Source organism: Centruroides sculpturatus, unplaced genomic scaffold (genome assembly GCF_000671375.1).
Source record: "Centruroides sculpturatus isolate CEXI.00-Female unplaced genomic scaffold, Cexi_2.0 scaffold79, whole genome shotgun sequence".
Lineage (NCBI taxonomy): Eukaryota > Metazoa > Arthropoda > Arachnida > Scorpiones > Buthidae > Centruroides > Centruroides sculpturatus.
In genome coordinates, this window is record NW_019384415.1 from 811,270 (window position 1) to 827,396 (window position 16,127).

Here is a 16,127-nt window from a genome sequence, read left to right on the forward strand (position 1 = left end):
ATATATATAATTTTTTTTAATTTGTTAGAATTTAAACGTTGAGTATATGATTAGAGAAGTGTTGTTCCGGTTGTAGCATTCAATAAGTTCGCGGAAGCATGTCTTGTTGTAGCTTCTTTATTTTTCACATAGTGGCGAGACACGATAGCAATTTTGCTTGCACCGGAAGAAGGCGGGATCATCAAAACAATGAAGCGAAACACAGGGCTATGGGTACAACAAAATTTACAGACATAACATACAATCCAAAGTCGAGTTTAATTACCTCTTAACTCGATCTATTGCGTATAAATGTATACATTTTCACTGTAAAAATATATGTATAAATGTATAAAAAGTGAAAAAAATACATGAGGTAGGATACCAATTTTGGCCTACCAAGTTTAGACCATTATTTTGACTAATTCCTTTTTTTTTTTTTTTTTTGAGGCAATTAAAATTGTAAAAAATAATAGTTCAGACTTAGAGGGCTCCCCTACTTTATACAGTTATATCCAGTAGTTTAATGTAGGTGGCCCATTATGGCCCATCAAATTTGGACTATTATTTTGACCAATTTTTTTGGGTTGGAGTGGAATTGGTCAAAATAATAATCCAGAATTGTGGTCCTTAATGGTATTCCCTTCCTTATATGTTATACAGTAGTTTACAGCTATATTTCAGTGATTATACATGCTAATGTAATATTGAATAATAGTTTAAAAATTTCCTAATTTCTTACCCATTATATAAACTTATTTATTAAAAAGTTTACAGTAAAAAGTTTCGATTATTTAAATGTTTTTTATACATTACGAAGAGACAATAGAGAATTTAAACTATTTTATTTAGCATATTTAGAATATCTTATATTAATCTTAAGGTCACCTTTCACACGGTTGCGGCTGGAAGAATATGACCTTGGTCACGGCAAACGAACAGCTAAGTAGCCATGTGACACAGACGACTAGTTCTATAATTTGTGCTGCTTCGAAGAGTGTGGTTTATTCACAATCATACGAAGATGATTCTATATACTGCGCAAGTATTGCGCGTGCATTTTATATGGCCTTATGCCAACAAGACAGAAAACACAACGAAGAATTAAAAAAAAAAAACTACTCGTATATCTATACAATTGTACATTTATAAAATAAGTATTTTATGATATAATACGTCTTCGTAGAATTGTAATTTTATTATAAAAAAGAAAATACAGTTATTCAATATATAATAAAATAACTTTATACACTGGAAACGAATAGCCAGTGTTTAATTTAAGTAATAATATACCATACAATAAGTGCATTTTTATTATAAAATTATAAATAAAAGAAAATGTAAAAAAAATGTTTTAAATACTGTATAGAATAAACTTTCCTCTTAATTTTATAAAAAAAATTAATAATAATTTTTTAAATTACTAAATGAGAATTTAAAGAGAATTTAAGCTTTCGTTATTGACGCCACGCCAAGTTTTGTATTTAAAAAAATTAATAATTACAGTCGACCCCCCCCATAACACGGGTTCCTATAGTTCGGATTCCTATATCACGGAGAAAAAATTGCAACAGTATTCGTACAAGCATGCTAAAAAAACTCCTATAATTCGGTAAAACGTCATCGTCGACTCTTGTCGCGACAGGATTGCACAAACCGTTGAGTTTAAATGAGCAGCGGACTTACTAAAAACCATTTATTATTTAACATTCATAAAAATTATATTTATATTAATGATGTCTCTAAAGTTCAGCGAATTTTTCGCAAAAAAATAATTTATCGGGAAGCACGCGAGCGCCATTCGATGACAATCTCCACGACGAAAACAAGCTTAAGCAACGGCGTAGTCAAACGGTGCACACTCGGTAAGTAATCCTACAATTTTTTGTTTATAGCATAGTTTATATGGATTATTTCCAAAAAATTATACGTGTTTTCGAAATGTTGAGTCGAATTAGTCTAGAATCGATTAATTTTATGGAAGAAACCTTTCAAACAGCCGTAGTCCGTAAACTGCATACGTGCCGAGCTGTGATTGACTGGATTCATAAAACTCGGAACGTATCTACCGTGTTATAAGGGGGTCGACTGTATTTTAAAATATTTATTTATAATTTACACCAAATTATGTAAGACATAATTTTATATATAATTCATTATTATTTACTTATTTTAAATAAAAATCTGTAAAGATGTGTGATGATTACCCACTAAACAAGCACAAACCCTTGCAATAAATAAATAAAAAAAATAACAATTAAAAACATTTACTAAATGACAATTAACTTACACGATTAAATACAGCATTTAAACGTCTTCGCATTAAAATAATAATTAATAAATTTCTAGATATTAATTATATTTTTGTTTTTTTTCTAGAATCTTGAATAATTACACGGAGTCGAGCATGATCACCCAATTCATTAACTTATGCACCAGCTAGTGACAAACTTGACCTTTGTGACGTATCTGAGCACGCAAATCGTTGACCCACAACATCCGGGATCGTGCCCAACATCTTAACTCTCTTTTAATGACCGGGATGTCAACGTAACCTTCTGCACAACTAGGTCAAAGGTCGGTGACAGTAATATAGTATCATTTTAAAGAAAAAGGTGTGATGTACTTTTTTTTAAAATATTTTAAATTGGAGCTGTTAATGAGAGTTTCTCTTATCTTTTTTTTTTAAATTTATTTTTACAGTAATTTTTTTTAACTTGTATACAAAAAATAATGCATTTAAATTATGCTTAATGAGAGTAATTCGTCGCCCTTTTTTTGACTTTTAAGCTAATTTTAAAAAATATTTAACAACTTAAACAGTATAAATCTGTAAATTTTTACATTTAATGTTTTATATTAAAAATTGTTGAGAAATTTACATATTTTACATTAAAAAGTTTATATTTATAACCTTTATTTAGTGACTATATATGTTTAAAATTTAAATTACAGTCAAATCTCTGAATAGCGGCCACTTACAGGAACGTCATTAAAAATGGACGTTGTATGGAGGTTATTTTCCGTTATTAGAGGTTCGACTGTATACGTGAAATTATCAATAAATAAAAATGAATATTTATATAATAATTGAAATAAATTATATTTAATAATAAAACAAAGGATACAAGTTTAATAATGTACTTGTTATACTTGGATTGTTCTAAGTATAGCTCAATCATCCAATGCAATATAAAATAGTTTAAAGGAGTTATTATATGCGTTAAAGTGCATAAAACAATAAAATTTTTAATCTATTTTTATTATTTATTGATTGAATTTATATATTAAAAACATTCACATTGATTTAAAAATTACAAATTTTTATTTAGCGCTACCATTGGTGCTGAACCGGGTGTGGCGATAAACTGAAGAATCTCATATACACAGTCACGTGATATAAACACAAGAGAGTTTGAAAGTCACGTGATTTACTGATAAAGGCTCTTTAATATTTATAGAAAAAATCCGTCTGCGAGCATTCTTCAACACTTTACGAGGGTGGTACTATTTAAGAAGGCGTTATATCGAGTTTAGAGTGCTTTTTTAAGGAGAAAAGCGCATATTTATATTTGCTTTATTCTCTATTCACGATATTNTTAAAAAATTAAGTATTTTAAAATGATTGAATGAAATTAAATAATAAACGAAATTGAAATTTATAAATTACAATTATTATTATTATTGTTTTTAGAGGGTAGAAACTACTCAGGCAAGAAAGGAGATGAGTAAGAGGAATAAGATTCAATTAGGATACTGAGCAGATAGGGAAAATAAGAAAAATATGAAAAATTAAATCAAAATTTCCCTATTGTCTTCAGTGTCTCAAAACATAAAGATAGAATGACTTTAGTGACTTCTAGTTTGCAGGCACAGATCAACACAACTCTTTATCTCTACTGTATAACGCGAATTTAAACAGATAAAATTCGAATAATAATATTTAAATAGTCTATTAAATAAACTATAAATAACAGCAGTAAAATATTAAAAAATACATATATATTTAGAAACATTTAAAAGAAGAAAATTATAATAAGATATAATTTAAATTGATACAAGTATGCAGTTATTTGAATATCTTAATCAAATATTCATGTATTCCCAGTAGTGAATGGCGTGATTATAATGAAACTACATTAACAACATTTATACAACATACGTTTTATTGCAATAGTATAAAATAGCAGTTATTATAAAGCTATTATAAGTACAACAAAGGCTAGACATGAATGGAATATTAATAAACTCAAGAATTTAAAAATATATTTTATAGAATTAATTAAAAAATATATATATTCGTGTAATCCTAGAGTCTTATCAATAACAAAAACGACATTAATAATTACACATATATGTAAGTTATATATATAAAAAAAAATAACAATTAAAAACATTTACTAAATGACAATTAACTTACACGATTAAATACAGCATTTAAACGTCTTCGCATTAAAATAATAATTAATAAATTTCTAGATATTAATTATATTTTTGTTTTTTTTCTAGAATCTTGAATAATTACACGGAGTCGAGCATGATCACCCAATTCATTAACTTATGCACCAGCTAGTGACAAACTTGACCTTTGTGACGTATCTGAGCACGCAAATCGTTGACCCACAACATCCGGGATCGTGCCCAACATCTTAACTCTCTTTTAATGACCGGGATGTCAACGTAACCTTCTGCACAACTAGGTCAAAGGTCGGTGACAGTAATATAGTATCATTTTAAAGAAAAAGGTGTGATGTACTTTTTTTTAAAATATTTTAAATTGGAGCTGTTAATGAGAGTTTCTCTTNTTAAAAATCTATCATTAAATCATTTATTTTACCTGATTTATGATCAAGTATGGCCTAATACATGATGAGTGTTATCTTGTATCTCCCCATAGAATATAATAATTTTATGATCATTATAAAAATAACAGCTTATATTTCTTGTTATATAAATAAATTTTATGGCCAAAGTAACTATGTTTTTATTAAAATGTAAAGATATTTTGCTACTATATTACGAATTAAATAAATACTCAGATAATAAATATATAATATGTCTGACAATATGGGTGACATATAAGAACAGTATTTTCTTTGATTGATGTGAACAATGAGAATATACTAGAAAATTTATTGTTTGATGTGAAATATTCTCACTACAACAGAACAAACATACAAATTAAATGATAAAATGTTACATATTCTATAGTTAAAATCGTGTATATGAGATAACAATATAACAAATTTTATCATTTCTAACGTGATAAGACACTAGAAATGTGTTATAAACTATAAATTATCCTCCCCAAAATGATTGGATATTAATTAAAACATTACATATTCACAGTTCTAATCTATAATCTAGATTCCATCGGATTATCATCATGTAAACTTCCATTAAAAAAATAGGTTTCTGACCTATTTGATATTATATTCTTATAATATATATAATTAAATTTTTATATTAATGAGAAATTTTATATTATAAAATGTAATTTACTTATGTATAAAATTATTTATGTTTTACTATTCAAGTTTAAACTGTAATTTAATATTAAATAAGTTGACATTCTTGATTATCCAAGAGCTGTGGTTCTGATAACGATAAGGGGGATTACCTCAATAAAAAAGAACATTAAAAAGTTCGTAGAATATCATTAACCTTTAAATATTTTATAATATTTTACAAAAAAAAAATAAAAGAGTAAAAAAGATTTTTTAATATCCAAAATACTTTAAAAAGTATGCGTAATAATTAAATAAATTAAAGTAATTTCATTATAACTTTAATGTTAATTTAAAGAAATTTATTTTAAGCATACTTAAATAATTATATTTAACTTAAAATAAACTTCTTTAAATTATAATCGTGTTATTTATAAATATCGATTTATTTTATGTTTATTTATAAATATTTCATTGCCAATTGAAGATTTAAATTTAATGTAAAAATAGATGTTATTTATAGAATTAAATGTTTTAAATTCTATTAAGTATATTATTTAATAATATTTACAATTTATATATATTTATGGCATTTTTACTTAGCTTAAATTGAATATGTAAAGTGCCGTATTTCAGAAATACAGATGTATTTTCCTGTTTGTTGTGTACAAATGGCTACTTTTAAGTAAACAAACCAATAGAATAATCCGTTTCATATGAAACAGATTATGCCATTGGTTTATTACTTAGGTTGCTTGTAAGTGACAAGCAACTGTGTGTGTGAACTGCTCCGGATAGAGAATTAAAAAACTAATTTTTCAATTTTTAAAGCAATTTATTAAATTTTACATAAAATAATCTCCAAGTTTCATTAAAAAGCTAGGAATTCCCTTACATCAATCTGATAAATTCATTTAATTGGCAATAAAAATCGTTAAAATAAATACTTAGCGTAATTACAGTTTTATTAATTAAAATTAAATTCAATTTTTACGAGGGATGAAGAAAGCTTTAAAATTTAACTAACAAATAGATAATAATGTGCTTATTAATATTTTAACATGTATTTAAGTAGCTATAAGTTTATTTATTTAAGAATCAATAATGAAGTAGCAGTTGTAAGCTGTATAAGCGGTTGAATGATTTAGTAATAATGGGTGAAGAACACTTTAGTTTTCTACATCACTGAATCTGTATACAAATTATGACCACACGCTGGGATTAAAACCTTTATTCCACATCCAAAAAGAAAAAAATTCATTAAATCATGCTTGAAAAATCATTTAGTGTGTATTTTTAAAATTGGCAATTAGTTTCTGATCCAAATTCAAGAACATTGACTTAAATTTACTTAGAAACTATTAAAAAAAAGTTATATTTAATAATTACAACAGTGTAAAAAAATTCTATGTATATTTTTCCAATGTAAATTTAAAAAATTAATCAGATAAAGGCTAATAATAATAACTAGTTTTATAGCTCTTCACTTTTTATATAACTGTGCATTGAATTGATTATGAGATCGATGTCCTAATTGTACTAGTTTCATATAAGATAAATTTCGGCTCTTTATCTTAATCATGATAATCGTAAACCAGATTTGATTACCTTAACAACTTTTTGCATGTAAAGGACCTAAAATAAAACCGAAAAAGAAGTGGAAAGTATTGTTGATAAATCGTTAAATTTGTTTCTGTTCGAAAAGTCTTCATTTCTACTTTAAAAATCTATCATTAAATCATTTATTTTACCTGATTTATGATCAAGTATGGCCTAATACATGATGAGTGTTATCTTGTATCTCCCCATAGAATATAATAATTTTATGATCATTATAAAAATAACAGCTTATATTTCTTGTTATATAAATAAATTTTATGGCCAAAGTAACTATGTTTTTATTAAAATGTAAAGATATTTTGCTACTATATTACGAATTAAATAAATACTCAGATAATAAATATATAATATGTCTGACAATATGGGTGACATATAAGAACAGTATTTTCTTTGATTGATGTGAACAATGAGAATATACTAGAAAATTTATTGTTTGATGTGAAATATTCTCACTACAACAGAACAAACATACAAATTAAATGATAAAATGTTACATATTCTATAGTTAAAATCGTGTATATGAGATAACAATATAACAAATTTTATCATTTCTAACGTGATAAGACACTAGAAATGTGTTATAAACTATAAATTATCCTCCCCAAAATGATTGGATATTAATTAAAACATTACATATTCACAGTTCTAATCTATAATCTAGATTCCATCGGATTATCATCATGTAAACTTCCATTAAAAAAATAGGTTTCTGACCTATTTGATATTATATTCTTATAATATATAATACTCTAATGTCTGAATTAATATTTATAAACAATTCAACAGTATAACTCATTAATTCACCTAAACTTCTTAAAAATCAAAAAGTATGTGTGTTGTACCTAAATATCATCAATGTTTGAAAAATATTAGTAGGATAATAATATTTGCAAACTGAATATTTTAAATCATATTGTGAAATGTTCTAAAACTGGTTAAAAAAAGAAAAAAAAATGAATTCTTTTTATATTGAGTATATTAATGCTTCACTTTTATTCTTGCTAAATGTCTAATACTATCGATAACCTAAATAAATGAATAAATTTATAACGTGATTCTCTATCTTCCTATTAAATTATAAACCAAAACAACTACACATTCAAATACTATCTATTGACAAAATTATTTACAGCCTTATTTAAACACGTTTTGAGACTAAATTATTTGTAATATAAATGTTAAGAATTATAGGACTTTGCATATTTATTTGAGCAAAATATCTATATTTTTAGTATAAATTAATTCGAATAACCCTAATTTTCAAGTGATAATTCTAAGTCTACTTCCTCATTACCTCGATTGTACATTCTTTTCCTTTAATAATCTTTACCGTAATAATCATTGTACTTTATACGAACTTTTTCGAAGTATGTACAGTAGCAATAATTATACACCAATATTTAATTAGTTCTCATTCTACACACTTCGAAACCAATACAATCACTCACGTTCCCTCATTCCATCGATAGAGAAGTGTTGCCAAGTGAAAATCTCCAAAATTAATTATTATATAATTTAAAATGGTAGAAAATATTATAAAATTCGATAAAAATCTGTCAATAACGTAAATAGGATTATTGACAGATTTTTATCGAATTTTATAATATTTTCTACCATTTTAAATTATATAATAATTAATTTTGGAGATTTTCACTTGGCAACACTTCTCTATCGATGGAATGAGGGAACGTGNGACTGGTTTGCCTCGAAAGAGAAGAAATTTTTTTGGCATGGTATCCACACATTGCCTGAGAGATGGAACAAATGTGTCACTAGTGAGGGAAAGTACTTTGAATAAATTTGTTTTTGCTTTCTAAGAAAAAAAACGTGTGTTTTTCTGACTAAAAAACAGCGAATTTAAGCTTATACACCTATGTATATATATTTCTTATAAAAATGTCAGACAGAAATTTATTTACTTAAATTAAAATTTCAAAAACTAAAAAGAGAAGTCTTTAATAAACATGCTAAAATCAAGAAAACACAAAAAACTTGGCAACACCAACTTTTCTTACGAGGCTACTTGGTCATCCTCAAAAATGTCTTAGTATTTAAACACCTTGAACAAACACTAGGTTTCTTCTATAACTGCCTACCCATAATTTAAGCAATCCAAGCATTCATTTTATATTTACTACTCTCTTCAATATATAAAATTCTTGCTCAAATGTCAGGCAAGTGAAATGGCTTTGATACTGGCTTTTGGATAATATTTTTAAGACTTGTCCTTTTATTTTTTGATATTTTAATTGTAATGAAATATCCTGAATACACGTTTCGTGCTTTAGTTATAGTGAAAACATTAAATTTATATAAAGAGTGCAGCAGTCGAAAACCAAACCTTAAAACAACGTCCTTGAAATATCGCGTGATTTCTCAAATTGACGTCATTACATGCAAATAATCTAAAAATTTGTTTTAAAAAACTCCCCTTTTTAATGTTGGCCTGGATCTAAACAATTATTTCAAAACAACCTTCCAACCAACAGTTATAAATTATTATTTTATACAAATTTAGAAGCTAGTAAAATTAAATTCAAAACTTTTATATACTTCCATTACAGTCCCTTTTAAGGGGAGAACTTATGTATTGTTGATAATTTCAAGTTATATAATTCTATTCTAAAGAAATATATAAATTTAAAATGTTAAAATAAGGATTTATAAGTTTAGAAATTGTTATTTTATCTCTTACTTATTGAGCAAACAAAGGTTATATAACTTACAGATCCTCCTCTTTAGCTATAAGAATCCTCAGTTTATTTATATTTTATGTGCAATAAAAATCGTTAAAATAAATACTTAGCGTAATTACAGTTTTATTAATTAAAATTAAATTCAATTTTTACGAGGGATGAAGAAAGCTTTAAAATTTAACTAACAAATAGATAATAATGTGCTTATTAATATTTTAACATGTATTTNATTAGTAATTTATTTTATATTATTTACCTTCAAACACAAAATACATATAGAAGAAGCAATAATGTAATATACTAATGGGGCAAGAAGTTGTGTTAGAATATATGTATATATAGTCTATATATATAATATATAAGTTATATTATTATTATAGATTATTATATATGTATAACAATCTTTCTCATTCTTTGTTTCTCAGTTGTATTTTATGATGGAACATACATATAACGAAATATAGTAACTCGAGGAATGGTAACAATCTTGTCCAGTCCAGTGCTAACAATCTTGTCCAGATCAAGTTTGTTTATTTTTATTATTTTGATAGATAAACAAAAATAATATAATTGGAAAATTTTATTATTACGACATAAGGAAAATTTAACATTTAAATGAATCTAAACAATTACATTTTTCTAAAGATCGAGATGTTTCTACCTTGACATCTTTCCTGTCAAGAAAATTTTCAATGGAAGTTCTTAGATATTTAAATAAGAGAATCTTCACGCTGGAGGGTAGAACACGTGTAGCCAGACTTTATTTTCTTTACTTAAAACTATGTCAACCTTGAACTTGTGCACTGATGAATCAAGGGTGTCAACTTAAATGAAGTTTTAAATGAATATTTCACGTGTTAGAACAAATATACACAATAAACAATAAGCGTATAAAGTGTCTAACGTTTATAGAAAATCAATTTAATAATTTATAATAAATGGAATAACATTTCATTAAATTAATTATTATAAATAACTTTCGATTTATATGACATAAGATAGAAAGGGGGTTTTTTTTCTTCTTCTTATTTTTTCATTAGGAACTGATATAATTGTCATAAGTTCCTGGTTTCCTGAACCAATTACATGCGTACGATAACACTTTCCTCTTAAACTACATCATCTTTGATTCAAAAGAAATCTTCTGATATTTATAGACAAGTTTCAATACTTAACTAAGCACGAGTTATCTAACAGCTGTGTATATCAGTTATAGGACTTTGCACTTGTGAAATCAATACGTAACCTTCATTATAAGATGCAAAACAATTGTATTTATTAAGAAATTAAATAATTATTCCATATTTTAGAGAAGTAATAATAATTAGCAATAGATTTTTTAAATCAAATTTACTGTTGCTTATGCGATTATAAATAAGAACAAAGGGAAAGGGTAAGCATAAAAACGCACGCTGGTACTGTTTTAAGAATTGATAAACACGAAATATAAACATGCCATTCACCCTTCTGGTATTTTAAGGTAATTCTCGGTCACTGAAACAAAGTGCTGCTTTAATTTGCATCAATTATGTTTTACAGTCGCATAACTTTTACCTGTGTTCTTAAAATAATGTAGACCCATATAATCCTCAGTACGAATCTAATGAGAGCTCTTATTTTCAATTTTTTTTAACCTTGTTATTCCTTAAAGAAAAATTCATTTAAGGTATCAAAATTCTGTCTGCACAACGTCTAAGGTTAAATTACTTTTTGGTAATTTGCATTAGATCGTATTCAAGATCAATAAAAAAATGAAAAGGCAAATTTCCTAATATTTCTATATTACAAACATACTTTTTTATACTTGAAATTACAGCTAAATCGGTTTACTGTCAAGTTCTTACTAATTTATAAGCCTATACGCAATAATAGTCTAGTCGATTATTTGATAGGAATATTGCCAATAGTTAATTATAAATCATTTATTCATTTATTTTATACTCCTTTCAAAATTGCAGAAACGAGTCTATATATATATATATATATTTGACAGAATAAATTTGCATTTTTATAGAAAATAATTGAGTAACTTAATAAGTTGAATTTCTGATGCAGAAAATTCTTAATTTCGACTTTAATTTTGCTGAAATTTAATAGCAATGTCGAGAAAATTCATTTTATAACTAATTTTTACCATTCTTTTTGCTTCCTACATCGAAATTTTTACATCATTTTAATGTGTTTATGGATATTTAATTGAATAGATTTCTTAAAAAACGAATACATTTTTCATTTATACTATTTTTTGCTCCAGTTTGAATCATTCCTTTGTATCTTTAAAGTTACAGTTGCAAAATACTGAAACCCGTAAATAAGGAAGAGTCAATTATGTAACAATCGTAGTTACATCCACTTAGCAGCAGCTCCACCCGATTTTCTTGTTGCAACTTCATTGCACTTTCTACATGATTAATTGTTACAACCAACCAATTTACTTTAAATTGGTTTAAAATTTTCAGGTTTTTATATTTAACTCCAGGTAATAACTTTTGCTTACAGAATTAATCAATTCTCTAGCAAGTTTTCCAACTTGCAACAGCATCATCTTCCATTTTTCAAATTCCAGAATTACTTTCAGGATGTTGCACAAGAGAAAGATAAAACTTTAATTCTTTCTCTTTAAATTCGTCTAATTTTATCTAGTTTTTTTTTTTCTTCTTCAATTATTTTTCACTGGAATTTTATATAAAACATACAATTTTCTGTTGCTTTTGTCGTGAGTTGCATTAACTTTCTCTATTGCTGCTTTGCAATGAAAGTTGCAATAATATTTTCTAAAAATATGCTTTGAGCGTGAGAATCTATGCTTAAATACGCCATTTTAAGCTATTTTAGAACCTTGTTTATGTATTTAAACTAATGCCTGATTTTATTTCCCTTTTTAAACGTTAGTTTCCCTATAAAACTTTCTGGTAATCTTTATTTTTGAATTGGGATCATGAGAAAAAACACATTTTCCTCTACTTAGGGTCTTGTTTACATATGTTTATACCATAAAATATTAATTGTGATTTTTTTAAATATAGAATACACTTCAGGAAACATAATAGAATATATTTTTGTAGGAATTAATTTAAAAAAAAATACATAAAGGCGTTATTATATGATAATAAAATATTCTCCTCTAATTATTCTACTGTTATCTATAGTAATTAAATTATATTAATTATTAATAAATGCTTTTATCTATAACATTAAATTATAAATTGGAAAATTTCTTAAATATTTTATTAAAATTAAATGCAAATTTTATTGAGATATTTTAATATTACCAGAATAAAAATAGTTTACAAAGCACTCTTCTAAGTGATAAAATTTTATACACAAACATTATTGAACAGAATTTAATTGTAATTAAATACAATATTTAAATAATAATTTAATTAATTATTGATCTATTTAGAAAAAGTTTATTTATTATTAAGAATAATCTAAAAATTAATTGAAAGCCCCCAAATTAATTTAAGGTCCCCAAATATAATTTGGGGACCTTAAATTAATTTTTATATTATGGACCTTTAATTTATATTATGGAGCCTTTTAGATGAAAATAATAATCATAATTTTTTTAATAATAATTAATGAATACGTAGAAAATAATGTAATATATTTAAGTGTGTATCAAAATCTGAATGAAGTTTAATGGATGAAGCAAGTATTAAACATCATTAAATTATTGTACAGAAAGTATTGTACAAAAATAACTTTTTCTAGTAAGTTATAAATTCCTTTTACCTTTAAATTATTGCATAACGTAATAATTACATTAATATGAAAGAATCAATGTTAACTTCAAGGTGAAAAGCTGATTTCAAGGTAATCTGTGAAACTTTGGAAACAAGTATTTATCAATAGGCTCCACCTACTTGAAAATATTATAAAATATCGACAAAAACGTTATATATTTGTATAAATCCACCATTTATACATTGTAAAAAAAATTAATTATATAATTCAGGATCGCTATATTTAAAAGAATTTCGTTCAGTTAAACGTAAAGATTTGTAAATTTTAATTAAAAATAAATAAATTATATTATATGAAAAGTAATTATTTAATTCTTTAATTAAATTTATGAAAAAAAAATGATTAAAATTTTAAGAATTTATTTATTTGGAAAATAAGTCTCAAGCAATTCTACTTGTTAAATAGGATTATACAGTGATAATCTAGTTAATTTTCTTTATATAAATATTAATTAATTATATTTAAAGTAGTGAATTAATCAGTAAAAATTAATTTATTAAATTTACAATATTTCACGACATATTTTGTACTTAAAAAGTCTTAAATTTTCTTATAATTAACAAAATAATATTTTAAAAAAATTAAGAATTTATTTATAAATTTCTTTAATTATTTTATATTAAAATAATTAAATTGATAATATCATTGTCAAGGTTTTAAAGTGATTCAAAAGTGGGTATCTAGGTATACAGAACAGAACAGGATTTTATTTACTGGGTTAACGAGTCAAGTATGATTTAAAGTAATTTAACTGTATAAGAAATTAGATACTATACAAAATAAGCGAATACAAAAGAAGCTTTATTGTACTAAACAATAAAAATATATTGAATTCGACACTTTAAAACCCCCAGAACATTCACGTGATGTTATATATATATATACATATATACATATAGTTAATATTTTACTGTCTTTTTCTAGTATAATAAATATGTATAATGTGTACACGTTCATGATTTATATGGTATCATCCGATGTAAATGTAGGGGGCCACAAAAGAGAAGTTCACATTCTACTTGTGAACTTAAGTTTAGATACCTTAAGGCAATTCGATCCTCACCTCTTATTGGATTTTTGTATTAAAAATATAATCAAGAAAAATATATTTAGAAATATATTTTACACTAAAAAAGTAGAATTTACTAGTGTATACACGTTAAAAATGATATAAATAATATACATATATATATATGTATATAAATCTATATATTTTTTTATTAGACTTAATATTTTTTTGGCTTAATAAAAAACTGGCACCGAGATATTTCTGCAAAAAAATTATCCCTATAGGTTGTTTTAGGACAAAAACCAGTATGAGGCACACATTTGGGAGATATAAATGACCCATGTACAATCAGGAAGCAAGGAGACAGGTGGACCAATAGTCCAGTATACCCTCATTGTGCCTCTTCACCGATTTTCTCTCTTCCTGATTATTAAAATTCTAATCTACAATTAACAAATAACAGGCCATTGAACAGATTACAAGGCTTTGAAGATCATTAAATATCATNTTTATTGTTTTTATATTTTTCAATATATTTATTTTGTTCATACAAAATAAAAAAAGAATTTTTAACGATACAATAGTCTTTGTTAGGCTTAACATCGACGAAAATTCAACACGAAACGACACGCAACGGAGAAAAATGTCAAGATGGGATAAATTAATATATTTTTTCGTACATGATCGGTTATCCGAAACATCGATCTTCTGAACAATTCCAGTCCCCAATTGATTCGGATAATCGACGCTCTACTGTATTATGTGACTGAAATTTAACAAGAAAAATAATAATAATAATAATAATAAAAATCACTTTCAAACGTTACAGGAGACGAGAAAAATCCCTCTCTAACTAATCGTATACAGTACAACTTTAGTATGAAGTGATGCTGCCTGCGCTAAAGTTACACTAGTTATTAACTGCTCCTAGTTGGGAAACCCGAGCTTACAAATAGACGTCACTACATTTAATGCTGATTTGTCAGTTTGTCAGCCAATAGATTGTTTCCTTGTTAACGTCTGCTCCTAGTAGTCTGGAAACGAGACTTGATAACGTCTACACTCTGATATCAGAACGTTTATGAGAAGGGAACGGTTTTATTTTTATCTAACCAAGTAGGAAAAAACAAAAATTATAACTTTTATTAACTATTATCAAGATGGCTTACTAACTGTACTATATCTTTCCCCCATCAAAATCTTACTTGTATTTTGTTCAAATATAATAAGCAAAAATGGGGATTTTTTTCTATTTATTTATATTATTTTTTGTTTTTTTTATTTTAATTTTTGTGTGAGGTAATTGAATACGATAAGATATTTCTTTCGCACTTATTTATCTGTGTGCTTACATTTCTCTTGGAAGAATTTAATTCTTTTTAAATTACCATCGTAAAAATAAATCTAGTTGGATGCATTTTTACGATTTGAATTTAAATACAAGTTATTTGTTATTTGTTGTATCAAAACAAATTATACATTTTGTAATAAAGTAAGATAATTTCTTATAATTATAATTATTAAAATTTTATTTATTATGTCATTTTTAAATTGTTATATAAAGTATATTTATGTACTTTTAAATAAATAAATAATTTATAATATATAAAAATTTATTAAATATTTAAA

General features: G+C 25.3%; 1 protein-coding gene across 4 annotated transcripts in view; it reads right to left on the minus strand.

The window, feature by feature from the left end:
* The window catches only part of LOC111619161 (ETS homologous factor-like), an 85,391-nt gene that overhangs the window by 7,937 nt on the left and 61,327 nt on the right, over positions 1 to 16,127 (minus strand). The gene's annotated exons all lie outside the window — the stretch shown is intronic.